The following is a 14,745-nucleotide window of genomic DNA, read 5'->3' on the forward strand; positions in this document are numbered from 1 at the left end:
GCTGGAGAATTTCACAGCTCCCACACTCCCAACCACTTGTGGAGTCCCACAGGGCTCCTCACTGTCCCCCCTCCTTTTTAGTCTTTATCTCAAACCCCTGCTGCACTCCCTGAAAGACAGAAAGGTCATCATATTCAACTACGCGGACGATCTGCACCTGGTATTTCCCCTCAACTCCCCGGACTCCGTCGAGGAATTTCAAAAGACCATGCTGCACATCCAGAGTTGGATGGATCGGAACCACCTTAAGATGAACCCAGGAAAGACTGAGTTAGTACTTCCTAGCAACAGTGCACTCAGCTGGGGGCCCCACTTTTGGCCATCCACGCTGGGCACACCTCCATCCCCCTCCCAGTCAGCCAAAAGTCTTGGGGTCACTCTTAGCGCCGATCTCTCACTGAAGACCCAGGTTGGAACTGTGATCTCCTCCTGCTTCTTTCAGTTAAGAAAGATTAAAAAAATCGCTCATCTGCTGACCCACTCTGCTCTCATCCAGGTGGTGCTCGCATTGGTTCTCTCGCGAATAGACTTCTCCAACTCTACCTACCTGGGCCTTCCCCTCACCATCGCTAAACCCCTGCAGATTGCTCAAAATCAAGCAGCCAGATTAATATTCAAGAGCAATCGCAGGAAGTCAGCCAAACCTCTGTTGGCCTCCCTCCATTGGCTCCCCATCACCCATCGGATCACTTTTAAGACAGGCTGCATAATCTTCAAGGCTCTTCACGGAAAGAGCCCCAGGTTCATCAACCAACTCATTAACAAATATGAACCTACCCGCGAGCTTCGCTCTACTCATCTGTCCCTCCTCACGGTGCCGACTTTTAAAAAGAAACGACTCGGCGGCTCCAGCTTCGCATACCTCGCCCCAAAGACCTGGAACTCCCTGCCCTTGCCCATCCGGAGCTGCACCAAGCTGACAGAGTTCAGACGAGCCCTGAAGACCTGGCTATTCACACAAGCGTACGGCTAGAGCACTTACCATCTGCCCCCTCACTCACCATCTACCATCTGCTTTCTTCAGCGCCATGAAACCCCTGGGTGACCGCGCGCTTAACAAATCCCGTATAGAAATAGAAATAGAAATATGAAAAATAGGATAAGACCTATAATTCCAATTGGCATCAGTACTTTGAACAATAAGCTTTTACCTAAGCTAGCAAACCAATGACCTACATTTGAGAGACCATCTACCAGTCTCTTCCAGGCACTGTCAACCTCGAGTGGTTTGAGTTCCCTTTCCAAATTAGTAATGTTTTTCACATATCTTTTGAGCTGCACACTTTTGTCCGGAATATAAGTGCAACAATGTTGCGCCTTCAACATCCGGCAGACTCCGCCCTCTTTTGCTAATAAGGTATCAAGAGCAAGTCTGTTCTGCAAAACCATTGATCTGATCGCAACCATTTCGGTATTGACCAGCAGAAATCCATGAGCTGTGTCAGTAGACAACACATCCACTATAGTGGACAATTTGCAAATTCTGTGAGTGTTCAGAACCACTCCCACTCCAGGTATCAGTGCACTGAAAATACTACCCATTATTTCACCTACGCTTTCTCTTTTACTACGCACTAAGCCATTAGTATTTTCACTGCTTCCAGCAACTTTGTTCACATGGTATATTTTCGGGAAGACAATGCCAAAATAGCAGCTTCCATACCAGTGATCCGGCAATTTGAAATAAGCCTTGTCTCCACATATATAATATATTCCAGGAAACACAGGCTCTGACCCATTTTTGAAACCCCATCCTCCTATTACCTTGTAATTATGTTCGCATTCACTGGAACCAATGAAAATGTTATTATAATAGCTAGTCTTCTCGCGGTGAAGACATAGCTTTCCTTTCTTTTCAAAATCCAGCAACAGAGCAGGACCCGCTCCACCATTTGAGGTGCCTTCCATGTTCTCAGCCCATTTTGGCCTTTTCTGTGTTTCGTCATCTGCCTTTCTTTTTATTTTTATTCTCCTCTTCTCTGCCATGTTCAGGAACATCTTTTCCTGCTCATGCAAAGAACAGGTCAAGTTATCTCTGTGTGCGTCACCTATGTCTATATTACCTATAGTCAGAAAGTATTCGCCCATATAGCGAGTAACGTCACTTTTAGTATGTACAGGATTCAAGTTCCCACGTATAGGGAGTTCAGAAAAGATCACGTCATTGTTAGAGTAATAGTACTGTAACGGTCCTCTTTTGTAAAATAAGCTTGCTAGAATGCTACAGGATATTCCATATGTCAGGGGCAGGTGATGGTATGTCACGCCTTCAGCCACCGAGGTAGGTAGCTTCATGCAGACATAGCAATCTTCAATTTCCATAGTCTCTACATAGTGTATTAACAAATTTGCGAAAACATTTAAATGCGTTTCATTCTTTACTCCATGATAATGTAGTCCTCCCTCATCTGATGCTTCTAGGTCTTGTTTTGTTTGTCTGAGTGCTCTCTCATGTCTTGCTACACTTTGTGTTGTCAGTTCTTCTGTTTCAGTATTTACAATCTCAGTAGGGTCAATATTAGTATTTTTGCTCACCGCAAAAGGAATGAAAACTGTTAGTCCTATCCAGAGTAATATCACTATAACTATACGACATACACATACCTTGCAGCATGTTTTGCAACGACTGCAACTAGGTCTACCATTCACGTTTGAATCAGACATTTTGGCTCAGAAGAAGTTTCTCGACCCCTCTTTGTGTCTTTACACCAGTAGCTTACTTTGTGCAAATTCACGGTGGCTCGTCTTCTTCTTCGGCAGAGTACTCAGCGACTGGTTCTCCGTCGCTCTCGTCAGTTATATCAAGGTCTTCAAATTCCTCCAAAACGAGCGTCCATTCAGGAGACTTGTACTTTTTGTTTTGTCTTTTTATTCGATCGCTCCTTCTTTTGGAAGTGTCTTCTGGTTGTTCTGCTATGCGAGCACTTCTCCTTTCTTCTGCACGTTTTTCTTCTACCGTTTTTATTCTCAGTCTCAATTTCTTTATGTATCCAGGCTCAATGTGCTTTCTTTTCTTAAGTCTTTTAGTTGGCACTGAGACTTCGTTCTCTTCTCTTGCCCTTTTATTTTCATTAGTTTGTGGCAATTCTGCTTCTTCTTCCCTTCCTATCTCACTAGTTCCAGGTCTTGCATCTATTTCTTCTGCCTGGTTACTAATCTGGCCTTGTTCAGGAGAATTTTGTTTTTGCTTTTCGAATGTCTCTGTTTCTGTTTCCTGAACACTTTCTCCTAGTCCTATCTGATCCTGTTCGAGCACTTCGTTCTCTTGACTTTCTTCCGCTCGAATCTCTTTACTAGGTCTAATCTGTCCCTTTTCGATATCAGGAGTCAGTGGAGGAGTATCGATCACTTGTTCTGTCCCTGTCTGACCTTCTCCTTCCTCAGTTTTGATGTGAATCTCAACACCCTGAGGTTCTTCGCCTGTGCCTTGTTTTTCCTCTCTATTCCACTCTCTACCTTTCCAGATTCGTTCGCTTGTTCTAATGGGGTCTTCGGTAAGGTCAATCAATGGTATCCACTCATCTGGCCATATGCTTTGCAGCTCGTCATCAGCTACTTCTGGACCAACCTTTGGGAACCCTTCAGCAGGCTGGACTCTGGGTAGCTCGTCATCAACTACTCCTGGACCAACGTCTGCGGACCCCTCAGCTTGACTGGTACTGGGCTGTGCGTTGTCAGTTACTTCTGGTCTTGCTTCTGCAGGCCCCTCTGCTGGACCGTCTTCTTCTCCAGGCTCTTTGTCGGGCTGTACCTTCTGGGTGTGGCTGGCGTGGATCCAATGGGGAACACCTGCACACTTCACTGCTGTGGTCGTTACCAGGATCACTTGGCGCTTCTGTCCCCACCTTGGTTCCAGGCAGCTCGACCGAGTATGCTTCTTTATTTTGACCCAGTCCCCGGGAACCAGTTTGTGGAGAGGAGTCGTTGGATTGGCGACGGCGTCTTCTCCGATCTGGCGAGAGATATAACGCACTTGGTCACCTAATCTCTTGCAGTATTCAAGCACCAAATCATCAGTAATACTCAACAATTTGCTTCCTGGTACCCATGCTTGTCTCATCACTCTTCCCATCAGGATTTCATGAGGGCTCAGGCCTGTCTTTCGGTCTGGAATACTTCGGAGTCCCATCAGAACCAGAGGCAGGGCCTTTACCCAGGTCATGCCAGATGCATCACACAATTTCGCTAGTCTTGTTTTGATAGTCCCGTTTATTTGTTCCACCACTCCAGAAGCCTCTGGATGATATGCACAGTGGAGTTTTTGCGAGATCCCAAATGCCTTACAGAGTTGGTCGATCACATCATTCTGAAAATGTCGGCCTCTATCTGATTCAATAGTGACTGGAACCCCGAACCTAGGTATCAATTCTTTCAGTAAACACTTTGCTACTGTCAGTGCGTCACTTTGGGGAGTAGGGTAAGCTTCCACCCACTTTGAAAATAGGCAGACAATGACAAGGACATAACGCTTTCCCTCACAACGGGCATGGTGATGAAATCAATCTGTATTTTCACAAAGGGACCCCCTGACCTCCCAATTTTCCCTAGTTCCACCATTGTTCTTTTGCCTGGGTTCATCCTTTGACATGACAGGCACCTCTGGCAGAGGGACTCTGCTACCTTCCTGAATTTTCGGCTATACCAAGTCTGTTGGAATACCAGAATCATGGCGTCCCTACCAATGTGTGATCCCTCGTGTATCAATCTCGCCATTGTGCCAAGCAAGTGTCTGGGTAACACAGGCATACCATTTGGGCCCAAGATGAAACCATCCTCATGTCTTGGTCTACACCCTTCTTCCTTCCACTTCTCTCTCTCTTGCCAGGGTGCCGCCTGCTGCCATTCTCTCACTTCATCCCAGGTAGGCACTTCTTCAAACACTCGAAGTTGGCAGCTGGTTCCTGGCCCCCCCCGTTTTGGATTTATGATATATCGATCCCTGGCACATAATTTGGCCACTCGATCCGCAAAATCATTTCCCAAAGATACAGGGTCAAAGTCCTTCTTATGGGCAACACACTTGACCACTGCCAGTTCCTTTGGTAACTGGATTGCCTCTAAAAGGTCTTGAACAACTTTTCCATTTCGAATAGGGGTACCTGAGGAAGTCAGGAACTCCCTCTGTAGCCATAATTGGCCAAAGTCATGCACAACCCCAAAACAGTACTGACTGTCAGTATATACTGTTAGGCGTACGTTTTTCCCCAATTTGCAAGCTTTTATCATTGCGATCAATTCGGCTACTTGTGCAGACTTGACTTCAAATAAATAACCTGCCTCTTCAATTTTTGTTAAGGAGACTACCGCATAGGCAGCACTCAGGCCTCCTTGTTCATGTCTTAGGCATGAACCATCCACAAAAAATTCCAGGTCATGTTTAGGCAAAGGTGTTTCTTTAATGTCTGGGCGTGGCTTTGTGCTAAATTCTGTTAAATCAATGCAGTTATGCTCATTTTCCTCCCCATCTTCCATATCCATTGAATTTGGAAGCAGAGTGGCGGGGTTCAGAATGTTGCACCTGACAATTGTTAGATTTGCAGCACCCACGAGAATCCTCTCGTATTTAGTCAGCCGACTAGGGGTGAGATACTGAGTTTTCGTTCTTGTTAGCAAAATTACCACTCCATGGGGAACATACACAGTCACAGGATGTCCCATGACAATGGATTCGCTCTGCTCTAAACTTGTGCAGGTAGCAGCTACTGCTTTCAGACATCCTGGTAATCCAGCAGCCACTGGATCCAGGGTGGCAGAGAAATATGCCACCGGCCTTCTGGTTGTGCCATGTTCTTGTGTTAGGACTGACAACGCGCAATTATCGCGAGTGTCACAGAACAGGGCAAATTCCTTGGAATAGTCTGGCATTCCCAACGCAGGGGCTGTACACAGACAATCTCGCAATTTTGTAAAGGCTGTTAAGCTTTCCTCATCCCATTCTACGATATCCGGTGTTCCTCTCTTGGTTATTTTTATCAAGGGCCTAGCTAGGACTGCAAATCCCAGAATCCATTGCCTGCAGTATCCTATCACTCCGAGGAACATTCTGATCTCTTTCTGAGTACGGGGTAACTGCATCTTTTGAATTATTCTCACTCTTTCTGACGTTACTTTCCTGATGCCTTTCTCTATCTGGTGCCCCAGATATTTCACTGATTTTGCACAGAACTGTAATTTTTCAGGGGCCACTTTATGTCCCTTCTCACTCAGGTGATTCAGTAGGGCAATGGTGTCAATCACACAGTCCTTATGACTTGTAGACGCCACCAAGAGGTCGTCAATGTATTGCACCAAGACAGAATTTCCAGGTAAGACCAAAGTTTCCAAGCATTTTTTCAAGATCTGATTAAAGATAGAGGGGCTCTCTGTGTACCCCTGGGGGACCCTGTTCCAGACATACACGTGACTGTGGAAGGCAAATGAGAAAAGAAATTTGCTGTCTGGATGCAAGGGAATGGAAAAGAATGCATGACATAGGTCTATCACAGTGAACCACTCAGCATCCCAGGGAATCTGGTACAGAATCACTGCTGGGTTCGGGACAATTGGGCAGCAAGGAATCACTATCTTGTTTACCTTTCTTAGGTCCTGCACTACCCTGTACTTGCCACTAGGCTTTTTGATGCCCATAATCGGTGAGTTGCATGGGCTACTCATTACTTCCTGTATGATGTTTCCCTCTAACAATTTCTGTATTCATTCTGTAGGGTTTAGTATTAGGGTATACTGCATTGTCCTTGATGGCTATCTGTATGGGGTCTACGTTTTTCATTAATCCTACATCTTTTCCGGTAAAGTCCCATACCTCTGGCTTCACTGTTTCTTGGAGTTCTTTGGGCAAATCCTGCATATTCATTCGTTTAATTTCTGAGTCTGGTCTGATTAACATTAATTTATAAATGCCATCTTCATCTGGGGTCTGAATTTCAACACCCTTTGGCATGCAAAAGATGGTACAGTTCATTTTGCACAGCAAATCACGTCCCAGTAAGTTCACTGGACTGGTGTCACAAACGACAAATCTATGCATTTCTTTAAAGTTTCCAATTGAGATCTCCATGGGCTCGGTAACAGGAGTACTAATCAATTGATTAGATACACCTACTACTTGGATGGCTTCTCCCGAGAGGGGTAGGTTTGGAACGTCCACTGTTCTCACAGTAGAGCGGGTAGCGCCAGTGTCCAACAGAAAAGTGACATCATTTCCGTCAACCTTTCCTTCAATGTATGGTCCGGACTGGTCTACCGGCAAGGAGGCGCCAAGTACGCACTCCTCGTCCTCCCCTCTCAGGCCCCGTCAGTACTGGTCATCACAAAGGAAGGTATCGTTTAGTAAATACTGCGAAGTTGCTGTATTTTTGTTCTCATTGCTTTCCCAGACCTCTACGTCATCACCCTGCGTGGACTTTCCCTTAAATACTTGCTTTGGTGCTCGAGGCAACTGAATCGTTTTTACCTGTGGTTGGGTCTTTCTGGGTCTTTCTTTCTGCGTCTGTGGAGTTAAATCAGGTGTTTGGGCGTTATCATCCTGCAGATAAGGACACTCGTTTCGCCAGTGTCCAATTTCCCCGCACTGGTGGCAGGGAAATTTCTTCTTTGCCTCCTCCCTGCTCATTTTGGGCCGGGGCTTTCCTCCACCCCCTTCCCCAAGACTTTTGTTCTCATTAGATTTAACCATTTTACTCAATTGTTTTTCCTGCTGTTCTGCGAGCTTCACTTGAGCCCTCATAACCTTCTCCTTAAGAGCCTTTTTCTTTTCTGCCATCTCGTCCTCACAGTACTTGGCGTACCGTAGGACCTCATCCATCTTTTTTGTATGCCAACAGATTTTGTTATCTTTTATCCACTGACAAATTTCGGGTCTTAAACCATTTACAAACCTGTAAATAAAATGTGTCATATCCTTCATCTCGATGTTGTCTATACCGCTGTATGTTTTGAACACCTGCAACAGCCTTTCATAAAAGGAGTGCACTGTCTCATCTCTTTCCTGTGTTGTTCTATCTATCTTGGTCCAGTCAGTTTCCTTTGCTGGTACCTTTACTTTCAAATGCTGTATTACTTGTTCATATTTTTTCATCACTTCTTTCGATGGTTCCCCTGTGTTGCCATCTCTCGGGTATTCCTCACTAGGCCAAGCTATGGCTATTTTACACTCGATCCACAGATCTACCGGGACCACAATGTCGAAAAACCCATCCAGGTCTTTCAACAGGCATTTTTGCACCTTTACGAACCTTTCCACCTGCCTGTACCAGTCTACTGGCTTTTCGCGCAATTTGGGGAAATCGTTAGTAAAGGACACAATATCCTGTCTGGACCATGGAACGTGCACATACCTTCCACCTGGTACTTCGCGCATAGGGCATAACTGCTCTGGTTTTTCAGCTTCCTTTAGCAAAAATTCGGGAGTTGCCTGCCTAGACCTGGCCTCATCCTTTTTCTTGGCCCATCTAGCTTTCCACCTTTCCACATCTCCCCATTTTTGCAATACTGACAATAGTTCCTTGACCTGTGCTTTCTTTCCTGAAGCATTCAAGTTTTCCAAATCTTTGTCTGAGAAATCTGCTCTATATGGTTTTTGCAGCGGTTTCGATCTTGAAATATCTATACCCATGCTAGCAGCAGTGTCTGTCAGTTTTTCGTGAAGTACTCGGGTATTTCGGGTGAGACTTTTGCAGATAAACAGCATTTCGTCTTCGGAGTAGGTATTTAATCTGTCTAATCCTACGTTTCCTGCCATCAATTCCTCTATTTCTATTCTCAGCTTGTAAAGATCTAAAGGTTTCGTTGGGGACGTTTGCTTTTCCAATTCCTGACTCCATCTTTCGATTTCTTCAGGAGTCACCAATGTGACACTCCTAGTACCCGAAGTCGATTCCATCTGAATTGCCCTCGTACTAAACGTGTGTGGCTTCGGGATCCTTTTCCCAGTCTTCCTAATGGGTAGATCCAGCAGCGAGACCTCCGACTCGCACTCACTGGTCTGATCATCTATAATTAAGGGTTCTGGTCTGGTCGGTGCAATGACAGGGGTAATTACGGGAGTTTTTGGAGTCCCTTGACGGTCCCCGTACAGCGGAACCACCGGTCCGATTGTTACTGGGATCGTCAAGGCTTCAGGACTTGCATTTAGCTGTGACATTTTCCGTATTATTTCAGCTCTCTGATTTCCCAGCACTTCTCGCTCTTTCTCTTCTAATAACCTGTCCAAGGAGTTTCCATGTAACACCTGCGGGGTCAGAATGGGAGCATAACTCGGGGCAGTGGGATGAGTCTCACTCGGCCCTCCGCCATAGTTAGGCTTCTGAAACAAACTTCCTGTGCCTAGAATTCTCGGATCTTCCTCACTCTGGGGCTGTAATAACGGCATTCCTGAACCTACGGACCTCACCTCTCCTCCATAAGGGGGACGGGGGAAAAAATCTCCTTCACGTGAATATCTTGTCTCCTCACCCACGGGTCTCCTGGGGTATATACTTCTGGTTTCTATGGGACCCAGATTCTCAGTATAAGGCAGAACTATATAATCCCCTCCTACACTTGCGGACCTGACCTCTTCCCTTTGTAGGGGTCTCCGGGGAATATCTCCTGCACTCGAAGGTCTGTGTCCCTCATTATAAGGAGGCGGACTTCTCATGCACATGTCATCTAACAATTCGTCGTCTGACTCTCCCAGGGGCCCCCAATGTTTAGTCTTTTCTGTTCTTTCCCCCCCCCCGGGAGGATCTTCTGCTGGCATCATGGGAAACAGTCCCTCAACAATCATGCTCTGTCTCCATTGCTTCATCTTTTTATCTCGGGATTCCTGTCTCAGTTTTGGGTAATACTTTGTCAGCCCTTTGTCCATTCGGGGCTTCTCTCTTTGGAAAGCCTCAATCTCCCATTCCTCTAATGCCTCATACTGCGTTAGTCTCGGTCTGGGATGTAATTCATTCATTCGGGTTCTTAAGTTGAACAAGATCCTACCATTAAAGGTACCTTCTAACGGAAAGGCCATTATTCCGTCGTCTTTTGTGTATTTTACCCAATGTTCTAACCACACACACGTATTGTACCCTCTGTCAAACATCATGAAAGAGGCGGGAGTATTTGGTGGTGGAATAACAATGCCCTCTCTAGTTTGAATCGGCTTGTCCTTTTTGAAGTAATTCTTTACCTTATTTACAAGGGACAATTTTCTCTTAGTTCCGTACATAATATCGTATCTATTAGCTTTCCACTGATCCCTTTCAAACCCTTGGTTTCTTGGATCGGGTCTAGTCTCTGGAGAATACGAGTGCCACAGACGATTTATACGCTTAACTTTGTTTACCAAATTTCCTCCATATTTTTGGCCAATGGGAGCGCGGCCTTTTCGCGAGACAGTTCTCACGCTTTCGGCGCTCACCCCTCCTTTACAATTCCAGCCCCGCTACCGGCCCGCTGTTTTTACCAATCCCAGCGCGGCACGGAGTGACGTCAGAGACGCTTCGCGACTGACTCCCTCCCTTCACAAGGTAACGGAAACTTTCTTTCTCTCTAAAGTGCTAGTGCTTGGTTATTTTACAACGAATACACATTCGCCACAGTGCTCAAGTGTCTAGACAGGAAAGAGTTATTTTACTGCAAGTAAACTACTTCCATTTACTTTTCACACACTACGGGTAGATCTCTTCCGCCTACCCTTCACTCTAGCATCAGTGAACCTGTTACTTCCCTAGACCCATCCACTCTTTCCGGGATATATCCGAGTCTAAGGTTTCCCAGCGGACCCCTTTGCTTTCACTCAAGCTCCGATGAACCTGCTACTCTTCCGATGTGACCCTTGCTAGGTTACGCCACTATTGGAATTTTGCCAATGAACCTCGTTACTAACATTTATTCACACACGTATTCAGGAAAAAAAACCCTAGTTAGTGCTTCCTGGTTCTACCTAACCTGCACCTAACTTTCCTTGAACCTGCGACCTCAAGGCAATGGATTCTATTCACCACTTGCCTATTCAATTCCCCGGGGAGTTCTGACAACACTGAACAACACGTTTTACGTACGCATGGATTAATACATATAACAATATAAGAACAATATAAGAACAAGAATAACAATTTTAAAACAATTCATAAATTTCAAAAGCAACACATTTCAAGTGACTGATCAGATCTCCTGAAGTGCCTGCTCTTATAGCAGCATCAATATACTAGCAGCTACCGACTTGACTTAGCTTTAACTAGTCCTACCTAACTTTTAACTAGTCCCTAACCATTCCTCTGCTACCAGAAAATTACTGATAGAGCGCGCGGGTCACCCGACCAATAATTTCGCCACTTCTGGCTTCGGGCCCATATATTTCAAATCACCATATACATTGATCAAATGACCTCACGCTCTGCTATCAGATAATTGTGAGTTCCTCTCGTTATTCTTCAGCGTACCCGACTTACCATCCACCATCCACCGACGCGGGTACCTATGACCACAATGGATCAGGGAGCTAGCTGTAAAAGGAAAGGCAGCAAAATACAAACCCAACAAAATAATATTCAATACCTTTGTAAAATGACCACGGACAACTGGAAGTTTTAAAGTCTTTATCTAATTTAGTAAATTTCAGAAATAATCAAATTCACAGTAATTAAGCAATCGATAATCAGAATAACAGAAAGTACATAGCTAAATAGCAAATAAGTCAGTGCAACCATTTATAGACTAATGGAATCAGGACACACTTAAATGAAGGATCAGGAATTTTAAACCACTAAAGATGGGATAGGCTTCGATTAGGACTAGTATTCTAGACAGGAGTTCGGGACATTTATATCTATAGGAGAGTCTATGGAGAGAGACACACTATACTTTAGGGCAAAAGTTCTTTAGACAGTTTAAGTAAGGATGTTCTAGACCATATGAGGAAATGACAAACTGCAATGTAAAATATAATTTCTAACAGGTAGGATAACATAGGAACACGTTGTGGAACAAGTGCAAATGACTTTATGATTCAATGGTTGCGGAAAGGCATGGAAAATAAACATATGCAAAGGTATGTCTTTATTAAAGCAAAGGACAGAAATATAGGAAGATGCAAGGTTTCAGAGCTTTCAGAGTAATATTTACCTAGACTGGTGTGGAAACCAAACCCCGGCCACGGGTCAGTTAAGGACAGGAAACCCTCAAGGAAGGATACCCCTCAAAGGACAGCAGGTGCAGAAGGGACACCCAGGACAGGACAGGAAACCCTCAGATTAGGAATCAGGACAGGACCTCTCGGACAGGACCCTCAGGACAGGACCAGCACCCGCAGTTCGGAAGCGACGCCTGCGCTCCACCCTCTCTGCAGCTATCGATCAAGACTCCGATTGGGTCAGCGAACTCCCAGTAAAAGTGCTCCGCCAGCACTTTAAGGTTTAGTAAAACCTTAGTCTATGGTAAATTTCGGACAGAGTGCTCCGCAGCTCTCTGTATCTTCAGTCACCTATTGAGTGCGTTGGGTCAGTGACAGGTCAGCTAAACCAGACCAGTCGGACAATTTCCCTAGGTGAACCCAGGGTAGTTATACTGTTTTGGGACGGTGTACCACCCCCCAATGTTGCAAAGTGTCAGAATCCCTCAATTTGGATTGGTCCTAAGGTAGGCTTTGGGTAACACACCAATCAGAATAGACTATTTGGAGGCCTAATTTACATCTCTGGGTACCGCCTAGCGAGATTGGGGTTCCCATGAGAAACTGCACGGCAAACAGTAGCGCAACACACATTGTATCATATAAGGAGAAACTTTCTCCGTTCTCGTAGGGCAGAGGTGGCTTTCCCATGGGCATCTTGACTGTGTGACTGCCAGCTGGCTGAGTTCCACTGTCCAATGTTGCCACCTTTCAGGGCACCACGAGTCTGCGCAGAAGAGACCTTCAATATGGCTCCCAACCGGTTCGGACCCCCATTTCCCGCAGTACATGAAAAGTAAGCGAGATCAAATTAATACATAGAAATAAATGTATGTAAACAACATCATTCGTTTTGTACTTTGAACTTATCATTATGAAATTATACTATGCAGTTTAAATGTTAGCAACACATACACTTTCACAAGAGCATTACCACGTTATTCACGAAAGCTGTGTATTACGCATGCGCACCCTTTCCCTCCAAAACTTATCACTACGTCAGGTCACGTGAGTGTGACTGACGCATGCGCAGGAGCCATTTACTAAGCGGCGGCCATTTTTAGAGACATGGATTAATCGTATTAGAAAACACATAGACAAGCTTCATCTACCTCGTTCAAATATGAAATAAAAATTAGTAAGACGTACAATTTATTAATTGATTACACACGGGCGAGGTTCTTGACTCGAGCAAGTCCCGATGCGAAGCTTGCTCTATCAAAAGTATACACAAGAGGTCCCGAATGCTCAACCTAAAGAAAAAAAGGGTTTCGGTTCTTTTATGTTTTTGGACATGTCTGCATTGGCCTTGAAAAACACAATTCCCTCTTTTAGAAAGTAGGGTGAAGTTTTAGGGTGTCGGGTGTGAGCAGGTCATACATTTTGATGGTCTTCTCGTACTTGTGATGTTCACATTGCAAATCAATGACTAATGGTGACAGAATGCAACAGTACTAGGTGCAATCCTTGCACAGGATCGGATGTAAGGCTTCAGTATATTGAATGGATTAAGAGATGCAAATTTCTAAGAATTCCTCAGAGAGGATTGGCTGAACCAAAGCCTACAAGCCATGCTAATGCACATATTTGTCCAACAAGCGTGTGGTGACACGTGATGTGGCCTTGACTTGTAGTTCGCTGTTCAATTCAGAACAGGCAAACAAGGTGTGTCACGTGGTAAAATAGCGTATGTTTGACTTATCACTGAGCAGAACGTGTGCATAAGACATAGGCAGGGAAGTACTTTAAAAAATGGCTATAGTGAAATTAGCCAACTTCCTGTCATGAGATTGGCTGCTGAAAATGTGTATAGGGTCACAGAGACCTGATCACTAATTTCACAATGTTTTGTTAATATTGCTTATATTGATTCACCTTCTGCTTCGACGTTGAGATCCAGGCGCTGTGACAGCATTCCCCTGTGTTCATTGAATAACTAAAATAAATATTGGGGAAAGGATGTGGCTTAACGGCTAGAATGGTCGACCTCGAAGCTGGGGAACTGGGTCCGAGTCCCGTCATCCTGTGATTCTGGGCAAATCACTTAATCTCCCTGTGCCTACCAAAAAATGAATGTGTCCGTTTCTAATGCAACTGGTGCTCATGTAAAGCGCTCCGATACCTTCGGGTCTAGTCCGCCCTATATAAAACTCTAATAAAGGTTTGAAGACCACCCTTTGTGCTTCCTGATGATGAGGGTATGGCAGGGGTAAAGATACTAAAGAACCCTTCCGCATGTGCCATGAGGTGAATAGACATTTTCCTTTGTTTCCTTCTGAGAGTGGCGAAGGGGATGTGATACTTGGAGTCACAGCTAAGCACCTCCGGATCGGTACTTGATAGACTCTCCTGCAACTCCAGGGTGTCTAAGGTTTTTAATGACACAGTCCCCCTATATTGTCTTCCTAGTAGATTCAATCCAACCAACCCTTCTAGTCATGATTATTTGGTCGGCTCTTACAATTCGGAAAAAACATCTTCATCTGTAGCCAATGTAGGACCTTATTCCCTGAGTAGGTCAGAGGACTCAATGGTACCTGGGCTCAAAGTGGGGACATTCACCATAATTGCCACATAAGGGCCAAAAACAAGTGGTAGATAGATGT

This window comes from Lissotriton helveticus, chromosome 6, assembly GCF_964261635.1.
Source record: "Lissotriton helveticus chromosome 6, aLisHel1.1, whole genome shotgun sequence".
NCBI lineage: Eukaryota > Metazoa > Chordata > Amphibia > Caudata > Salamandridae > Lissotriton > Lissotriton helveticus.